Here is a 20226-nt window from a genome sequence, read left to right on the forward strand (position 1 = left end):
TTGCCAATGCTTGTTTATTTTAATGCTTCCCATAATCATGTTGAAACTGGTTACATTGATTTTCCATTATGAATATTTATTGCAAATACTAGCATGCATCAACACATTTTACTAACTGATGCTTCAAAAGAAATAGTACCTACAATTTTACAGTAGTTTAGCAAAACGTTTTGTCCAGTTGCATTTTCAGAGAACATTTCACTTTGAAAGCAACAAATTACCAATCTTGATTTTAAGCTTCTCTAAATGTTTGCCTCTAAACAGAGAGCAATATGGGGCATTATACAGAGCTTCATACTGTTAAACTTTGCAAACGTGAGAACACATTTTTATACGGGAACCACTGTCATTAGTGCAGTCGGAGCTTACATTATTTCCTTAGAGCATGCACTCTATTAATAAAGGCTTTGCATTAATGAACAATAAATACAATTTCAAACAGCAGTAACAAACGGACATACAGAAAATGCCCTTCCCTGATCCATAATGTAGAATAAACTGGCAGCCCAAGGGGTTTTTACTGCAAAGGGTTGGGCCTACTTATCTCAAAGGACAAAATACCTGTGCGTCGGGCTACGGGAATTCCACACCCCTGCCACTGTCTACTTTCAAGACTAACTAGAAAATGCTTCTTCTTCCAAAGATGCGTTTAGTTATTGTTAGACTTAGCATAACATTGTCTCCCCTAACGTTTTGCCTCTACTTCCCAGGTTGCTTCTGTGGGCTGGACTCTGTTTTTGCTTGCTCTGGACACTGCTAAAGTGTACGTGTTACCTGTATAAATTATATATATATATATATATATATATATATATACATATACGTTGGCTATCCATGATTGGCATATTTGATTTACTAGCAAGTCCCTAGTAAAGGGCACTAGAGGTGCCCAGGGCCTGTAAATCAAATGCTACTAGTGGGTGTGCAACACTGGTTGAGCCACCCACATTAGTGGCCCTGTAAACATGGCTCAGACCTGCCACTGCAGTGTCTGTGTGCGCAGTTTTAAACTGCCAATTCGACTAAGCAAGTACCCACTTGCCATTCCTAAACCTTCCTTTTTTCTACATGTAAGGCACCCCTAAGGTAGGCCCTAGGTAGCCCCATGGGTAGGGCGCAGTGTATGTTAAAGGTGGGACATGTGCTTATGTGTTTTACATGTGCTGACAGTGAAATACTGCCAAATTTGGATTTCACTGTTGCAAGGCCTATCTCTGTCATACGTTAACATGGGGGCTGCCTTTAAATATTATTAAAGCGCAAATTCCTTTTGGGGGCAGATAGACATATGGAGTTTGAGGTCTTGAACTCACAATTTAAAAATACATCTTCTAGTGAAGATGTTTTTAGAATGTGTGTTTGAAAATGCCACTTTTAGAAAGTAAGCATGTTCTTGCTTAAACCATTCTGTGGCTCTGCTTGGTTGTGTATTCCCTGTCTGGGTCAGTTTGAGAGTTGGGCTGTTTGCACCTCTCCTCTAGACAGTGAAACAATGGGAGCTGGGGTGTTGTAGCCTGCTGTAGGAGGCTGGCCTGCTTTATAGTGGGTACCAATGGTACTTACACCTTGTGCCAGCTCCAGTTATCCCTTATTAGTAGAGTAGTAGTGTTCTAGCAGCTTAGGCTGATAGAGATAGCTATAGCAGAGCAGCTTAGGCTGAACTAGGAGACATGCAAAGCTCCTACTATACCACTTATTTCATATAGGTACTATATCATAAGAAAGACAATACTCAGAGTTACTAAAAATAAAGGTACTTTATTTTAGTGGCAATGTGCCAAAAATATCTCAGAGGATATACTCCCTTAGGAGGTAAGTAAAATACGTAAAATACACAAAATATACACAGAAAGCAAATCAGGTAAGTAAAACAGTCAGAAAGTAGTGCAAACACTGTAGAATACAATAGGATGCAATAGGCCTAGGGGCAATACAAACCATATACCAAGAAAGTGGAATGCGAACCACGAATGGACCCATAGGCTAGTGTAGTGTGTAGAGGGTCGCTGGGAGTGTAAGAAAACACTAAGGGTGTCCAAGATACCCCACACCAAGACCCTGGAAAGTAGGAGTAAAGTACTACTATTGCCCCAGAAACACACCAAAGTTGTGATAAGGGATTTTGTAAAGACCACAACAGACTGCAAAGCACTGAAGACGGATTCCTGGACCTGAGGACCTATGAAGGAAGGAGACCAAGTCGAAAGTGTCCAGGAGGGGCAGGAGCCCACTAAACCCCGGAAGAAAGTGCAAAATGGCTGCCTCCGGAAGGAAGAAGCGGAAGATTCTGCAACAACGAAAGGTGCTCGGAACTTCTCACTCGTGCAGAAGATGTCCCACGGGGTGCTGGAGGAGGCAGAGTTGTTTCCTTGGCAAAATACCGCAAACAAGCCTTGCTAGCTGCAAGAGTCGCGGTTGAAGAAAAAGGGTGCTGCCCGGGCCCAGGAAGGACCAGGATGTCGCCACTTGGGAGAGGAGCCAGAGGGGGCCCTCAGCAACGTAGAGGGCCCACGCACAAGCAGGAAGCACCCACAGAAGTCCTTGAACACGGGTTCAAGAAGTCTGAACATGGCGGTCGTCTCACTGCAAAAGAGGGTCCCACGACACTGAAGATCAACTCAGGGAGCTGAGCATCGCAGGACACAGTGCTGGGGACCTAGGCTTGGCTGTGCATGCAGGATTTTGTGGAAATGTGCACAGAAGCCCTGGTAGCTGCAGTTCATGTGGTGCACAGGATTACTGTCTGGAGAGGGGAGGCAAGGACTTGCCTCCTCCAAATTTGGATATTTGGACCACTGGGCAGTCTGGGTCACTTGGGTCCACCACCTGTGTTGCAGGGGCCACCCTCGTCAGGATGAGAGGGGTCCCAGAGTACCGGTGATGCTGAAGTTTGGTGCCTGTTGAACCAGGAGGAAGATTCCGTCGACCCACAGGAGATTTCCTCGTGGATTCCAGTGCAGGATGAAGGCAGGCAGCCCCCAAAGCATGCATCACCAGGAAACAGTCGAGAAAGCTGGCAGGATCAAGCGCTACAATGTCGCTGGTAGGCTTCTTGCTACTTTGTTGCAGTTTTGCAGGCGTCCTGGAGCAGTCAGCGGTCGATCCTTGGCAGAAGACGAAGAGAGAGGTGCAGAGGAACACTGGTGAATTCTTGCAAGTCGTTATCTGAGGAAAAGCCCACTGGAGAGACCCTAAATAGCCCTCAGAGGAGGATTGGCCACCTAGTCAGGTAACCACCTATCAGGAGTAGTCTCTGACGTCACCTGCTGGCACTGGCCACTCAGAGGCCCCCAGAGTGCCCTCACACCTCTGGATCCAAGATGGCAGAGGTCTGGGACACACTGGAGGAGCTCTGGGCACCACCCCTTGGGTGGTGATGGACAGGGGACTGGTCACTCCCCTTTTCTTTGTCCAGTTTCGCGCCAGAGCAGGGGCTGGGGGTTCCCTAAACCGGTGTAGACTGGCCTATGCAAGGAGGGCACCATCTGTGCCCTTCAAAGCATTGCCAGAGGCTACTCCTCCCCAGCCTTTAACACCTATTTCCAAAGAGAGAGGGTGTAACACCCTGCTCTCAAGGGAAATGCTTTGTTCTGCCTTCCTGGGACTGGGCTGCCCAGACCCCAGGAGGGCAGAACCCGGTCTGTGGGGTGGCAGCAGCAGTAGCTGCAGAGAAAACCCCAGAGAGCTGGTTTGACAGTACCCGGGGTCCGTAGTGGAGCCTTGGGGATGCACGGAATTGGCTCCCCAATACCACATTTGGAGTGGGGGGACAATTCCATGATCTTAGACATGTTACATGGCCATATTCGGAGTTACCATTGGGAAGCTACATATAGGTATTGACCTATATGTAGTGCACGTGTGTAATGGTGTCCCCACACTCACAAAGTTCGGGGAAATGGTCCTGAACAAATGTGCTAGTGCAAGGATGCCATCACACTTAGTAACTTTGCAAATAGCCTTCAGCAAGTGAAGGTTACACATATAAGTGACTTATAAGTTACTTAAGTGCAGGGAAAATGGCTGTGAAATAACTTGTGCGTTATTTCACTCAGGCTGCAATGGCAATCCTGTGTAAAGGCTTGTCTGAGCTCTCTATGGGTGGCAAAAGAAATGCTGCAGCCCATAGGGATCTCCTGGAAACCCAATACCCTGGGTACCTAGGTACCATATACTAGGGAATTATAAGGGTGTTCCATTGTGCCAATTGAAATTGGAAAAATTGGTCACTAGCCTATAGTGACAAATTTAAAGGCAGAGAGAGCATAAGCACTGAGGTTCTGGTTAGCAGAGCCTCAGTGACCCAGTTAGTCACTACACAGGTACACACATTCAGGCCACAAACTATGAGCACTGGGGTCCTGGCTAGCAAGATCCCAGTGACATAGGCAAAAACAAACTGACATACATGTAAAAATGGGGGTAACATGCCAGGCAAGATGGTACTTATCTACACCTGCACATTGTGATGAGCCATCTGGGCTGATGAGAGGAGTGGTCACTTACACCTGAAAGGGCTGTGCATGCCTTCATACAATGCAGTCTCCAACCCCCTGGTGTGTGCCTGGGGCCTGGCCAAGACAGGATCTTGAAAACAACAGAGACTTCCCTTTGAAGTAGGCCTACTTCAAAGACAGAACAGCACCCAAAACCTCTGAAAATTAGTTTACTTCTGGAACCAGGAGGAACCTCTGCTCGGGAGAAGAGCTGGAGAAGGAGTACTGCCCCTTTGCCTATGATTGTGCTTTGCTGAGTTTGCCTGCAGTAGCTGCTGTTTCTGCCTGAGAGAGGACAAATACTGAATTTTGGGTGACTTCCCACTGTTGCAGAATCTCCAAGGGCTTGAACTGAGCTTGCCTCCCATTGTTGAAGTCTTGGGGACAACAAAGACTTCTCTTTGCCAGCAATTGAGCTTTCTTCTGAGAGTCCTGCCCGCCAAGGGGTGCCCTAATCTGTCTCTGGGTCCTTGAAAGGTGCCACTGGTGGAAAATGACAGAAATCCATGAAAAGACAGTCGTGTGGGGAAACTTTTGACACACCACCTGCAACGCGGCTGGAGAAATGACGCACAACACCCGCATCGGCTGATGTTAATGAATCAAGCCCCCACGCAGCGAGGTTTCTTGACACGTGCCACCGGATTTCAACGCAACATCGATAGACGGGGAAAATCCAAGCAAAGCCTGCCCAGACCCGAGGTGACAGACCGGGATCGTGGCATCGCTCCTTTGCGGAAGAGAAGAAATTACGCGCGCTGACCCGACCGGAGGAGGAACAAGGCAAGGTCTTGCTTGCTTGTGAGTGAGACAGACGCATCGCTGGCCTTTTTCGACACACACTTGCCAGTGCGGCTTTATTTTGACGCTACCCAGGTACATTTGTGCGCTAACAGCGTTCTCACGGTTTTCTAAGGATTTTAGACTCTCTTTTAAAATTCATAACTTGACTTGAATATGTCAGATTTTTGTTGTTTTGGTCTTGTTTAGATAAATATTACCTAGTTGTCTAAACCTGTGTTGTGCCACTTTGTAGTGTTTTCACTGAGTTACTGTTACTGTGTGTGTTGGTACAATTCCTTTATACATTGCTTCTGAAGCTAAGCCTGCCTGCTCGTGCCAAGCTACCAAGAGGGTGAGCAGGGGTTAACTGAGGTTGATTCTCCTTTACCCTGACTACAGTCAGGGTCCTTTCTAGGACAAGGGGTAACCTGACTGCCACCCAAAGACCCCATTTCTAACAGTTATGCTAAAGTCAATTTTGGTAATATGATATATTTGACGTTACCAGTTATTTAAAACCATACACACTATAGGAAACATTACAATGTTACATTAAATGAGAAATACTGATTACCCACCACTAAAAAAAAAGACCTTATAGTGTTCTATAAATTAAGTCACCTGCAACTATCCTTCCCCTCTTTTAGAGATAAATGTTTATTCACTTGACCCAGTTATGTAAAACCATACACAATATATAAAAGCTTAAAATCTTTGACCACCCTTATATTGTTTTACAAGTTAAGTTGTTCGCAATTTTCCTTCTCATCTTTTGATTGCTATAGACAAAAATGTCACTTGTTCAACTAGTTTAGGTGTGGAGCCCTGAAAGCAGAAAAGAAAAACCTCATGTACAGTTCTTATCCCTTCTGTACTGAAGGAGGTTTTCAACAGCTAAAAATGTAAAAAGGTTGTAGGAGGTTGGCTCTGTATATTCTATTTCAAAGTAAGAAATAGTGTGCACAGAGTCCAAGGGTTCCCCTTAGAGGTAAGATAGTGGCAAAAAAGAGAATTCTAATGCTCTATTTTGTGGTAGTGTGGTCGAGCAGCAGGCTTATCAGAGGGTAGTGTTAGGCATTTGTTGTACACACCCAGGCAATAAATGAGAAACACACACTCAAAGACTTACTCCAGGCCAATAAGTTTTTATATAGAAAAATATATTTTCTTGGTTTATTTTAAGAACCACAGGTTCAAGATTTTCAAGTAATACTTCAAATGAAAGGTATTTCACTCAGGTATTCTAGGAACTTTGAATAATCACAATAGCATGTACAGTTTTGACAAAAATGGCAATAAGCTATTTTAAAAGTGGACACTGCAAAAATCAACAGTTCCTGGGGGAGGTAAGTGAATGTTAAGTTCACAGGTAAGTAAAACACCTACAGGGTTCAAAGTTGGGTCCAAGGGAGCCCACCGATGGGGGTTCAAGGCAACCCTAAAGTTACCACACCAGCAACCTCAGGGCCGGTCAGGTGCAGAGGTCAAAGTGGTGCCCAAAACACATAGGCTTCAATGGAAATAGGGGTACCTGGTTCCAGTCTGCCAGCAGGTAAGTACCCGCGTCCTCGGAGGGCAGACCAGGGGGGTTTTGTAGGGCACTGGAGGGGGGGGGGGGGGGGGGGGGACACACAAACAGGCACAGAAAGTACACCCTCAGCAGCACAGGGGTGGCCGGGTGCAGAGTGCAAATAGGCATCAGGTTTCAGATAGGAATCAATGGGGAGACCCGGGGGTCTCTTCAACGATGCAGGCAGGCACAGGAGGGGCTCCTCGGGGTAGCCACCACCTGGGCTAGGCAGATGGTCGCCTGGGGGTCGCTCCTGCACTGGAGTTCGGTTCCTTCAGGTCCTGGGGGCTGCGGGTGCAGTGCTGGTTCCAGGCGTCTGGTTCCTTGTTACAGGCAGTCGCGATCAGGGGGAGCCTCTGGACGTCCTCTGCAGGCGTCGCTGTGGGGGGTCAACTCTGGCTACTCACGGGCTCGCAGTCGCCGGGGAGTCCTCCCTGCAGCGTGGAAAGTCTCACGCTTCTGGCGGGAAACGTGGGGTCTTTAAAGTTGCTTCTTTGTTGCAGAAAGTTGCAGTTTCTTGAACAGGGCCGCTGTTCTCAGAAGCTTCTTGGTCCTTGGTTGCAGGGCAGTCCTCTGAGGCTTCAGAGGTCGCTGGACCCTGTTGGATGCGTCGCTGTTGCAGTTTTCTTCGAAGTAGGGAGACAGGCCGGTGGGGCTTGGGCCAAAGCAGTTGTTGTCTCCATCTTCACTGCAGGGCTTCAGGTCAGCAGTCCTTCTTCTTTAGGTTGCAGGAATCTATCTTCCTCAGTTCTGTGAGCCCCTAAATACTGAATTTAGGGGTGTGTTTGGATCTGGGAGGGCAGTAGCAAATGGCTACTGGTCCTGAGGGTGGCTACACCCTCTTTGTGCCTCCTCCCTGTGGGGAGGGGGGCACATCCCTAATCCTATTGGGGGAATCCTCCTTCTACAAGATGGAGGATTTCTAAAAGTAAGTCACCTCAGCTCAGGACACCTTAGGGGCTGTCCTGACTGGGGGGTGACTCCTTGTTTTCCTCATTATCTCCTCCAGCCTTGCCGCCAAAAGTGGGGGCAGTGGCCGGAGGGGCGGGCATCTCCACTAGCTGTGATGCCCTGTGGCGCTGTAACAAAGGGGGTGAGCCTTTGAGGATCACCGCCAGGTGTTACAGTTCATACAGGGGGAGGTGAGAAGCACTTCCACCCAGTACAGGCTTTGTTCCTGGCCACAGAGTGACAAAGGCACTCTCCCCATGTGGCCAGCGCATGTCTGGTGTGTGGCAGGCTGGCAAAAACTAGTCAGCCCACACTGGAAGTCTGGTGTGTTTTCAGGGGGCATCTCTAAGATGCCCTCTGGGTGTATTTTACCATAAAGTGCACACAGGCATCAGTGGGCATTTATGGTGCTGAGAAGTTTGATACCAAACTTCCCAGTTTTCAGTGTAGCCATTATGGTGCTGTGGAGTTCGTGTATGACAGACTCCCAGACCATATACTCTTATGGCTACCCTGCACTTACAATGTCTAAGGTTTTGCTTAGACACTGTAGGGGCTAGTGCTCATGCACTTATGCCCTCACCTGTGGTATAGTTCACCCTGCCTTAGAGCTGTAAGGCCTGCTAGAGGGGTGACTTACCTATGCCACAGGCAGTGTGAGGATGGCACGGCACTGAGGGGAGTGCCATGTCGACTTAGTCATTTTCTCCCCACCAGCACACACAAGCTGGCAAGCAGTGTGTCTGTGCTGAGTGAGGGGTCCCTAGGGTGGCATAAGACATGCTGCAGCCCTTAGAGGCCTTCCCTGGCATCAGGGCCCTTGGTACAGTTACAAGGGACTTACCTGAGTGCCAGGGTTGTGCCAATTGTGGAGACAAAGGTACAGTTTAGGGAAAGAACACTGGTGCTGGGGCCTGGTTAGCAGGGTCCCAGCACACTCAAATCATAACTTGGCATCAGCAAAGGCAAAAAATCAGGGGGTAACCATGCCAGGTTGAAGACTAAATATGATTGCTTTTAACATGAATAGGACTTTATAGTATACATTCAGCATTTATGTTGAGGTACCCTCTACATTTTAATTTCTTCCTTTACCAGCAGCTTTGGTCACTTTGGATAATTCGTAGGGGTGGCACATTTTTAATAACCAGGAGATCCTGCACACGAGAATCTGCCACTGGAGAATCTTTCTTTGAGTTGGCCAATTTGTTGTTTATAACATCTTTTTGTGTTTTCGCCCCTCTCCCTCTTTGCTGTCTATTCAATAATTAATAAAGCAGATATTTATTTGAGGCGTTCTTGGTAACAAGCCAGGTTACAACCTGATTAAAAAACTGAGTCACCGCTTAAAGTAGGTCAAGTATTTTCCTTATCCTACCCATAAATGCAGTTTGTTATTCTAGTAAATTATCAGGGTTAGTATACAGCTCCATAAGTACAGACCGGAGCTAGTTTGTCATTAGCTACAGTATTAGTGGATCCAATAGGGTTTCAACTGTTTTTTGCAGCAAAGTTTTTTATGGCACCGGATCCAACCACTAATTTCTGTGATATGTATTCCATATGACCTTTCCAGTTTAATTTATCAAATTTTATCGTCAAATATGAGCAGTTGGCCACCTCCTCAATTTTGACCGGCCCTATGAACCAGGTGTAAGTTCGCAGGTTCGCAGCCAAATGCCATACTCTTTGCTTATATTCATCTGTAAATCATTGGAGTCCAATCTGCTTAGTTAATAACATAACAATATTGCGGCATAAGCCAGATGTTCTATTTTGGTGTTTCTGTAGTTTAGGGAAATCTCCCCTGACTGCCTGCAGCACCTCCATGTGATCAGAGATATATACATTGAACAGCAGCGGGACTAAGGTGCAACATTGTTTTTGCCCATTGTGGGTGTAGATTTTTGGGGATGTTCCTTTAACTTGGGAGTGTTTCACTCTCACCCACGCATCGCTATGTAAATCCATTATAAGTCTTAGCAGACTATTCCCAATTTCCAAGCCTCTAGTTTTGCCCATAAGTTGGTCCTATTTACTATGTCAAAAACAGTTGAGAAGTCCATAAAACATGCAAATAAGTTTTTACCTTTGTCTCTTAATGTTCTGTGGACAAGAATGGCCAACGCCATGATTCTGTCAATAGTAGAGCTATCTCTTCGGAATCCGACTTGGTGAAGTATCAGTCTCCCGGTTGCAATAGCCCATTTTTGGAGGAAATCTAATAAATACTTTGATAAAACGTTCCCTTCCGCACTGAGCGGGGCAATCAGCCTGTAGCTCTACTGCAAATATTTAGGAACTTGTCAGTAAAGTGGATGAACGATGGAATCCTTGCAAGATGTCAAAATTTGCCCTGCATGTAGCACTGAATTCATTATAGTGGCTACCAGGACACTCCAGGCAGCAGTACCTACCACAGTAGAGAGGCCGTTTGGGCCTGGGGATTTTGAGTTGCTGTGTGCAGATATAAGCCGTTTTGCCTCCTGACGTGATATGACATCTATCCAGACCTCTGGTGTTATCCATTGAAGTATTCGGAGCAGGACCCCTGTAAAGCGATTCCAAGTGTTCTTTCCATACGCCCCTTGATCTAATGGACTAAGTTCCCAAACCAACTAGCACACTAAATGTTTTCCCATTTTCTGTGCTGATTGTATTAGGCAGTTCAAAACAGAGAATCTTGGTGTTTTCCCTTGATATTAATGATCGCTTGCTTCTGCTTTTTTTGTACTTGTTTTATAGCGTGGGAGTTATCTGGTAACAAAGTAGCCTTATATAGGACTTAGTTGTTTTCTAGCCATGTTTTTTCACTTTGAGGATTTTAATCGGTCGGGGGCTTAGCTGGTTCTTTAAGCAGGAAGGATTTTTAATTGTTGATGATAGAAAGTCAAATATGTTTCTCATTAGACCAGTGCACTTTTGAACATGCCATACGCGCTCTACTGTCTCAACATCCTGTTTCATGAGAAGGACAACTGACTCCATAATTCTTGTAGACATCTATCCAGGGCCATAATCTTTTTTTCTGGCTTTTACTGCTGTTAGCTCGCCAGCTGCTTGTCTGTCCCAGATGAACGCTTCAACATGATTGCATATTGATATGCGCTGGGGGTTATTGTCACTTTCAGGTCTCTATCATGTAGAAGTCGTATTTTCTAGAACCCAGCTAAAGTTACAAATGTATAGTCAATTGCTGATTTTAGCTCCCCTTTGGCAAAAGGTAAACTGCGCCGGTTGGTTCTTACTGAATCTCTTGTTAGAGTGTTGCAACCCTAGGTCTGCAATAGAAGCGCAGATTAGCTTTGCTGACTGCTTTCTTCTCGTCACAAAGGTTGCAGCTGGAATTTTAGAGACTTAATCAGGGGTAGGATATTCTGCTTTAATAGTGAATTGTTGAAGGTACCCGTAAATAACACTACAAAGTTTTTATTCAAATTAAGCATAGTTTCCACCTGATCGAAAAGGTGTTTAGCTTGTTCCTCTCGCTGCTAAAGGACGGGAGGTACACATTGAGATCACACATAGCCCCAGGGGTGTACCTTGGTCAGCAAGATTGGCAGGAGTGAGCTTCACATTTACCAACAATCACGCTGGCACATAGTGTTAAAATACACTCAACTATTTATCACAAAATAAATGTATTCGGTTGTGGCTAGAAGACTGCCAAATGTGTTAGGGCTGTTTGTCTTATATGCACCTCTTGTTGATTCGGGGCATTTTTTTTTGGCAATGTAGATATTTCACCGGTGCTGCCTGCTTCATGATTATCCCCATTCTTTCATTTTTATGCCTTCACTTTTTTGGTGTAGCTCTTCCATTACCCAACTTGTTCTGGTATATTCCTTGCTAGTTTTGGTATCCCATTTAAACCCGACACTTAAGAGATCTCCCGAGATTATATCCATGGATGTCGATTCACCAAAATGCCAGAGGTAGCAGAAGTGACATCACACGTACTTTGACCTCTGATTACAACACAAGAAGTGAAATCACAGCCTCACTGCTAGTGGCAAGAAAGGAAGTGATGTCATATGACCTTTGCCTCTCATAACATTACAGGAAGTGACATCACCAAAATAAACAAGTGCACAATTAAACAATATGTTCAGGAATAAAAATGTTGTTAGAAGAAATACAAGTCTATGTTACTTATTAAATACATCCCAACAGGGCTGCTACCATGTCAGGGATGTAGCCAGCACACACCCAGGGCCAGCCACCATTTGCCAAAGATGCATGCTATGCCGTTCAATTAGCGCCCCCACTGTCCAATTACTGCCACACATTAAACATCTTCATACTGTTTAACACCTGTGGTGATACAAACAGGTACGGTAAAAACATGACAATGTTACACAATCACAGTGAAAACTCGGCAGCTATGATGGTGCTGAAGAAGCGACATTTACACACACACACTGGTATTAAGCCGCCCTACCAAGTGCCATACATCTTCAGTTGGCCTAATATGCCCAAATCATCACAAGGACTGAAAAGTATTAAGCAGGTCCAGCTGTGTAAACACAGCTGAGTGTCTTACAAGAATTTCTCTCTCCCTGCCTAGCAGTGGTGCCACGCTTCGTTAGAGACAGATTAGTGATACATCATGGCTGCTCAGACTCAAGCCTTACATCACGTCCTATTTGTGAAAGGATTCAGTGCATTTAGCCTGATGTTTACGTCAAATTGGATAGCGACTGTGCAGCCTTTGCTCCTCTTTCTGGCAATGAATACGTCTATCCCCGTAAGTGGGCTTTTTAGCAACCACCAATGAAAGAGGCAGTCATTAGAGGAAATAATCATGGAAGAGTTGAGTGTCTACCTTATTACAAGGATATTGTCCGCTTTCTAAGAACTATGGCCAGTGGAGTGAGTTTGCAAATGGCACTGCAAAACCACCATTCATAAAAGGTCCTATAAAGTAACAAAAAGGTGTTGTGTGTGAAGGTGGGGCCTCAGATTGATTAGCAACTGATAACCACAACCCACCTCGAACCTCACTCTTCTAGATAACAATCAGGATTCAGAAAGAACCACAGCACTCAAAGGTGACATTCAAATCATCCTGGATCATGGAGAAACAGCGGCCTTCATCCTGCTCGGCATCTCGGGGACAGAACTGTGCATGGATCCAAATAAACAGTTTGTGTCCAGCAGCACAGGAAGACTACCACAGAGTACAGGCACAAGTCTTGATAACTTCTTTTAATGCTACCCAGTTCAATCTAGAGCTTGCAGGTGAAGTGTCTTCCTGTCTGGTGGAGCTTTGGGCCTAGGAGGCTTTGAGGAGTGTGTTGCTAGGCAATACTTTAGCAAGACCGTTAGCTGATGGGACAAACTGAAACAGTATTGAGGTTCAACTGTCCCCAGCAAGAGAGGTATGTAGCAACTGTTGCTGGAATTACAAAACTGCTTTTATTTTCTTACGAAAATATCCTGCTTACTCTGTTCCTAGTGCTGTCTTAGTCCAGAGGTTGCGCCATGGTTAGCATTTGCGACCCCCGGGGAACCCTAAATGACGGCCATGGTTATATTTCCAGCTTGCTACAGTGATGCAATATTTTTAATATGTTATGTCTATTTAGAACATCGAATGGGCATTCTAACGTGTAGAGGTTGGTTGAAACCCAATAAACTTCGGTGATGGCCCACTTCTCCCATAGTTATTTGTTTTGTTACTTTGCACCTCCATAATGTTTTCCTCCCCCACAGAGACAGAGAGACTATGGTTCTTTAAGATGCAGGTTGTGTTATGGTTGCCGAGATTTTCAAGAGTGTACAGCGATTTTCTTCTTTCCTCTTCGGGGCGAGATATGCAAAATTCTGCAGTTGAGCAGTGTCTTTTGTTAGTTCTATTGCACAGTTTTTAGATGTTAACCCTTCTCCTCTTAATTACCATGATCACCGCGCTCTTCTGGTTTTACGTTGGCGCATGAAAGACTAGTGGGACCGGCCTCATTTTGTTCAAGTGGGTAATACAGACCCAGCCTCTTGGCATGTCTCTTTTTAGTGACAGCCCTTACATAGGACTACCAGTTGATTTTTTTATATTCCAATTCATTTTTGCAAGTATTGTTTCTCAGATTATCATTCATCTTTTTGTTATAATGAGAATTATTCGGACGAGATTCTTTGCTAAGAACTGGCTTGCAACGAGCCATTACTAAACACGATTCAGGTATGTTGGTATGTATGAATGATTGACCCATCGCTACACATACGCGTCAAAAAGATACCGAACGACGTAATTCCTTTTAGTGAGAATGCTCAGAGCAATGCAGAAAGACAACTGTTATGTTGATATGTTATATAGTATATATGTGATATAGTTTATTAGCGCTAGTGTTGTATTAGCGCGTGGTTAGGTATTTAGAATTGTTTTCGTTCGTGTGTAGTTGCGTGTGGGGATTCGAATTCGAGGTGGTTGGAGATCGGGAGGGGGGAAGGCAGAGAGAGACCTGCGAGAGACACACGCTTTTTCCATGATCGCTTGTTAAGCCTTATTGTTTTTACAACTTGTAATAAAGAAGATTTTAACTTGAAGTCTCCGACTTAACAATTCTGGCGACGAGCTTAATTGTGGAACCTACGGTGGAAACGGAGTGCGAAGTGCCGGAAAGAGTTTTTACTTTCGGTTTGGAAAACAAGGAGAAATCTTACACGACGATGGAATTTAGAAATATAAAACTGTAAGGCTTGACAAGACTAGTGATTTATTGAGGATCGTTTTGCAGGAAATAAACAGAAAGTATTGAAGGAACTTGCCGTTACAGAGATGGGCGATATTCAAGCTGTGCTCTCTGTTCCATTCCTCGAGAGTCTGATTTAGAGAAGTGATCGGACGTATTCACGTACATTAGAGGAGTGGACCTTGGCAAAACTTGTTTTTTTGGAAAGGCATATCAGCTGGGAATCGGAACGTTATTTTGTGTGTTATTCACACGGAATAGGACAGAGGAATAGCGTGAGTGACATTTGAGGCGTAAAAGAAACAGCGTGCGTGTCATTGGAAATGTACAGAGGAACAGTACAGTAATTTACAGACAATTCACAGATGAATTCTGGATAAAAGGACATATTCATTTGAAATGTGTATTTTCACTGATTGAATTCTTTTGCAACAGTTTTTGGAAACTAAGTGGAAGGAAGTTCATTATCTGGACAATTACATATGGTACAGCACAATTTTCTTAGAATAATTAATTAAACATATATTTTGCATTACAAAATTTTTAATGGCCACACAACAATTTTCGCTTCAACCCCCACAAGCATTCTGGCCAGCAGGGGGAAGTCCATGTATGAAATGGACAGAATGGAAATCGTACTTTATAAATTTCTTGGAGACTATTGATGAGGAAGGAAAAATGAGTCCGGAGAGGAAAAAAAAGATTTTCTTGCATTCTGTGGGACCAGAAGGACTAAAAGTATTTGAGTCTATGACGAAAACTAACAGCAACGAGGACACAAATGTATTTGAAAATGTTTTGAAAGAATTTGATAATTATTTCGCACCTAAAGTGTGTATAGGGATTTTAAGATATAAATTTTTTCAAAGAAAACAAGAGCATGGTGAGACTGTGGATGAGTATGTAGCTGCGCTTAGAGTTTTGGCAAATGATTGTAAATTCGATCATTTGCAAAACCAGTTAATTAGAGACCAAGTAGTAATGCATATCCGTGACCCTGCGATTCAAGAAAGATTGTGGATAAATGGAGATACTGAGCTGGATGATATTTTAGCGATTGTTAGAAAAGCTGAGTTATCTAGTCGAAGTGCGAAAGCAGTTAAAACAGAGCATTGTGATATTAATGAAGATACAGTAAACAAAGTAAAGTATAAAGGAATGGGCAGAACAAAGAATGAAAGTGGAAAGAATCAACAAGCAAATAAGTATAATGGTCAAAGGTGTTACCGTTGTGATAGCACTTCACATTTAGCTTCACACAAATATTGTCCTGCATTGAAGCAGAAGTGTGCGGCGTGTGGAGTTATAGGGCATTTTGCTAGGGTGTGTAAAAAGAAAAAGAAGAATGATAATGTGAAGTACGTAGATGGACTGAGTGACAATTCAAGTGAGGATGAGAGTAGGGTAAATAAAATAAAGCAGGACAGCAAGAGTATAAGTAAAGATCAAATGTTTGTATTTAATGTTCAGGAAGAGTCTGTCAGTAACAAGAAGAAACCAGTATGTTTAATGCACATAGGAGGGGTTGAGATTCAGGTTTATGTTGATTCAGGTTCGCCTTTTACCATCATTAATGAGGGAGTGTGGAAATCGAAGTTTATAGGAAAAATAGGTAGCAATTTACAAAAAGCAGATGTTAGTCCAGAAGGATTTTCTGGAGAGAAAATAGAGTTATTGGGTTTCAGAGAACTTACATTTGTTTTTAAAAACAGAAAATCTGTGGGGAAGTTATATGTAGCAAAGAAGGGACCTTCAGTTTTAGGTTGGAAAGATCAGGGTGATTTGCATATCACTCTTGATCCGAATAGTCCGGAACCAGTTATGGTTGTGGACGAGGGAGAATGCATTGCAAATGAAATGTTTAAGAATTTTCCTAAAGTTTTTAGTGGGAAAATTGGTGTTTTGGATGATTTTGAACATAGTATTGTTCTTAAAACTAATGCTAGTCCAAAGATACATAAGGTAAGGAACATTCCCATTTTAGTTAGGAGTGAAGTGGAGAGAGAATTGGATAAATTGGTAGAAGCCGAGATCATCGAACCAATTGAGTCTTCAGAATGGATTTCTCCTATAGTAGTTGCTAAACGTGCGAATGGAAAGATTCGGTTATGCATAGATTTGCGCCATCTGAACAAAAATATTGTAGTAGATAAATTTCCTCTGCCAAAAATTTCAGAGATGTTAACGTTAATCAAAGGAGCAAGATGGTTTTCCACTATAGATTTATCTGCTGCATATCACCAAATCAAATTAAGCGAAACCAGTAAGAAATATACTGCTTTTATTACTCCTGTGGGATGTTTTCAATATAAAAGATTACCGTTCGGTTTAGCTTCAGCAGCTGCTATATTCCAGAGGTTAATGCATCAGTTATTTGGGAGACATACTAATGTGAGATGTTTTCAAGATGATATTTTACTATTTGGCAAGGATAGGAAGGAACATGACGCAGTTTTGAGGGAGGTTTTAAGTATTTTGGAAAAAAAAGGTTTAACTGTGGAACATTCGAAGTGTAAGTTTGGGGTACAATCTGTAACTTATCTAGGACATGTGTTATGTGGGGACGGTGTAACCATGAAACCTAAGCTGGTAGATGCCATTATGGATTCACCACATCCTACGTGCAAAGAGGATATTAAGTCATTTTTAGGAATGGTTGAGTTCTATGCAAAATTTGTGAAGGGATTTTCTAGCATGGTATACAATATCAGACAAGTGCTGAAAAACCATGTAAAATTTGGTTGGTCTAGAGATTGTGAAATGGAGTTTAATAATGTAAAGAGAGCAATTGCACAGGCCCCTATTTTGAGTAGCTTTGATCCTGAACGTACGAATGTAGTAACTGTAGATGCCAGCAATAAAGGTTTAGGTGGTGTGTTAACACAAATCGATACTTCTGGGAAGGAAGTTATAATTGCTTTTGCATCTCGTGCGTTATCACCGAATGAAGAAAAGTTTTCGGTGATAGAGAAGGAGACACTTGCATGTATTTGGGCACTGGAGCATTATAGACAGTTTGTGTGGGGAAAGGAATGTATATTACGTACAGATCATAAGCCATTAGTGAAATTGTTGACCACTGAAGGAATGTGTAAAGCAACAGCGAGGATTGCTAGAATGTCTATGCGTTTGCAAGATTTTATTTATGTAATTGAATATGTTCCTGGGAAAAGTAATGTGCTGGCAGATTACTTGTCTAGAATGCCTACTGAGATTGTAGAATGTGATATTGGTGAAGGAGAAGAGTTACAAGTGGCATTAATTCATGATGACGATGGCATAAGTATAAAGGAGGAAGTGTGGAAGGAGGAATATTCTAAGGATAAGGATTTACAATCAGTGTCGGAATGTGTAATGAAAGGTTGGCCCAACAAGTCTAAAATGTCCAATATACTTAAACAGTTTTGGGAGGTGAGATGTGAACTTTCATTGGTTCATGGAACTATTTTTAGAGGTGATAGAGCTATACCACCTAAGACACTTAGAAATACAATTTTAAAATTATGTCATGAAACTCACTGTGGCATAGTTAAAACAAAACAGAGGGTGAAGAGATGGTATTGGTGGCCTGGAATTGATGTTCAAGCTGAAAGGGTGGTAAGGGAATGTGTCATTTGTGCCAATTCAGATAAGACTTTAAATACTTTAAAACCAAATATGTGTGAACCTATTATTCAGAGTAAGCCGTGGCACACTATTGCTATAGACATCATGGGTCCCATTGGGAATCCTGGAAGGTATATTATTGCCATGATTGATATTTTTTCAAGGTGGCCAGTTGTGAAAATTGTGGACAAGGTGGACTCTTTGGAGGTTTTAACATTTATGGACAATACCTTTGTGGAGGAGGGTTTACCTGTACAGATTATTAGTGACAATGGAGTGCAATTTACGTCCACTTTGACAAAAGAATATTTTGAAAGGATAGGAATTAAGCATAGAACTACATCTTTATACAATCCTAGTGGCAATGGAATGATCGAAAGGTTTAATAGGGTTATGAAGAATGCTATTCAGATTGCGTGTAGGAATGGGGACGATTGGTCGGTACAAATTTATAAAACGTTGTGGTCTTATAGGACATGTTATCATGAAGCCTTGGGTTTATCTCCTTTTGAATTAACGAGAGGAAGGGTACCAAGGACTAAGTGCAACCCAGAGTGGTTGTTGGAAGTCGATGAATGTAGGGTGCCTTTTGGAAGTGTGAGAGATCAAATTATGAGGAAACATATGGCTTATAAACAGACTTTTGACAAGAGTAGAGGTTCAAAAAGAGAGGTGGAAATTTGTGAAGGGAATTGGGTTAAGGTGAAGAAACCGTGGAGAGTAAGGAAGGGTGAGAGTCAATATTCAGAACCTATTCAAGTAAGCAAAGTTTTGCGTAATGCAGTCCTTCTGAGTGATGGCAAGGTATGGAACCTTAAAAGGATTGCTGTGTTTAAGGGTCAGCCAACGAATAGAATGAATGTAAGTGATTCTCTAGATGAGATTGGGGTAGATAAAAATAATAAAATGAATGTCAATTTGGGAAAAGAGATGTGTTTGAGTGACAATGTTGAGAAAGATATGTATAGAAGGAATTCGGAGCAAGTTTTGGAAGAAGGAGCTCCGGAAGGTGATTCGGATTGTATTACTAGTGACGTGGAGGAGTGTGCTAAATCTATGGAAATAGGCAGTACTTCCAATGATAGTAACAATGAAGAAACAACAAGTAATGGTAAAAGGATTGTTTCCAAACCGAAATGGTTAAATGATTATATTGTGTAATAATATAATTATGTTCTTTTTACTGTGTGTACTTTTGTTTTTTTTGTTTAAAGGAAGGAGATGTGTTATGTTGATATGTTATATAGTATATATGTGATATAGTTTATTAGCGCTAGTGTTGTATTAGCGCGTGGTTAGGTATTTAGAATTGTTTTCGTTCGTGTGTAGTTGCGTGTGGGGATTCGAATTCGAGGTGGTTGGAGATCGGGAGGGGGGAAGGCAGAGAGAGACCTGCGAGAGACACACGCTTTTTCCATGATCGCTTGTTAAGCCTTATTGTTTTTACAACTTGTAATAAAGAAGATTTTAACTTGAAGTCTCCGACTTAACAACAACCGAGGTCTAGGAAGGAGGCACGTAGCGAAATAACAAAAGAATATGCGCTGTGCAAAATGTGGCAATATAACTGAAAGCAGCAAACAATAACTAGCTAGATACCTCATTTATTTATAATAAAGTAGCATTTTCCCCATAACTGTTGATTGTGTGCTCAAAAGAAACACATTAGCTGATCGAATAGAAACCATTTGTTACTAGTCAACTTGCATTACTCCCACACGGAGAACTAACCATGTCCAAAAACTCCATACAAGCAAACACCAGCATCGCGAGAAAACAGCCCTCCACTTTAAAAAGGATAATGTACACTTAACAGGCAAAAACATACCACCGCTCTTGATTTTTCTCCAAATATACTCTTCTTACCTTTTTCACTTGCCCGGTTCTTTTCCCATCCGCCTTACTAACCACCTGGGAGTGAGCAGCATTGAAAGGACCCGCGCGACACAGTAGGAACGTTGAAGTAGGGCTATCCTTTGCCGCCTGAAATAAAAAAAAAAGCCCTCAACCGCCAGAGTGAATACATCGGTGCCGGGGAGCCAGCGAGGAGAGGAGCTAAGAAAACCTGGTACCTGAAAAACGTTTAAAAAAAATTGGAAGACAGAGTAGGATTTAGCGACATTTTCGT

At 43.1% G+C, this 20226-nt stretch overlaps 1 protein-coding gene across 2 annotated transcripts in view; it reads right to left on the reverse strand.

Annotated features, from left to right (window-relative positions):
- Positions 1 to 20081, reverse strand: part of EFTUD2 (elongation factor Tu GTP binding domain containing 2) — a 346977-nt gene extending 326896 nt beyond the window's left edge. Inside the window, exon 1 of one of the 2 annotated variants that reach the window (XM_069237938.1) lies at positions 19965 to 20081. The gene's annotated coding sequence lies outside the window, so the exon portion shown is untranslated. The remainder of the gene's footprint in view (positions 1 to 19964) is intronic. The other variant, XM_069237936.1, reaches the window with a different exon arrangement.
- Positions 20082 to 20226: the final 145 nt, after the last annotated feature.

This window comes from Pleurodeles waltl, chromosome 6 (genome assembly GCF_031143425.1).
Source record: "Pleurodeles waltl isolate 20211129_DDA chromosome 6, aPleWal1.hap1.20221129, whole genome shotgun sequence".
NCBI classification, from domain to species: Eukaryota; Metazoa; Chordata; class Amphibia; order Caudata; family Salamandridae; genus Pleurodeles; species Pleurodeles waltl.